Here is a 509-nt window from a genome sequence, read left to right on the forward strand (position 1 = left end):
GGGATCAAAAACCAAGTTTTGATCCGGAGGATGACCGTGTAGATCTCAGATCTGATCTCTCTCGAACTTCTGCCTTATTTGGCGTGGATGATCGCCAAGAACCAGATCTGAAAAGTCCGAGTCTTCAAAGCTTCAAAACTCTGAAGTTCAATTTTCAATCCGGCAGAGTTTCACCTCAAAAGTTCCCCCCTCTTTAGCCTTCAACCTCTCAAAATTCCAACCCCTCAAAAATAAGCCCTCCTTCTCTATTTATAGGCATCTCAATCCAGATCTGGGCTCAGATCTGGGCCCAGATCTGGGCCCAGATCTGGGTGGCTCGGCCAGGTGGCTCGCAGCCATGCGAGCCAGTTCGTACTATCTCGGGTGTTTTGGTTCTAACTCTCTCGTCCGATCTCAGAATGAGATGATTCAAGATGTGTTGGAAAGCTGACGAAAAGACTTACAACTTTTGTGTTTTGAGTTTCTTCAGAATCAAATCACAACATGGCCGAAATATCACTTTTTGTGTG

The sequence above is a fragment of the Asparagus officinalis genome, chromosome 4, assembly GCF_001876935.1.
Source record: "Asparagus officinalis chromosome 4, Aspof.V1, whole genome shotgun sequence".
NCBI classification, from domain to species: domain Eukaryota; kingdom Viridiplantae; phylum Streptophyta; class Magnoliopsida; order Asparagales; family Asparagaceae; genus Asparagus; species Asparagus officinalis.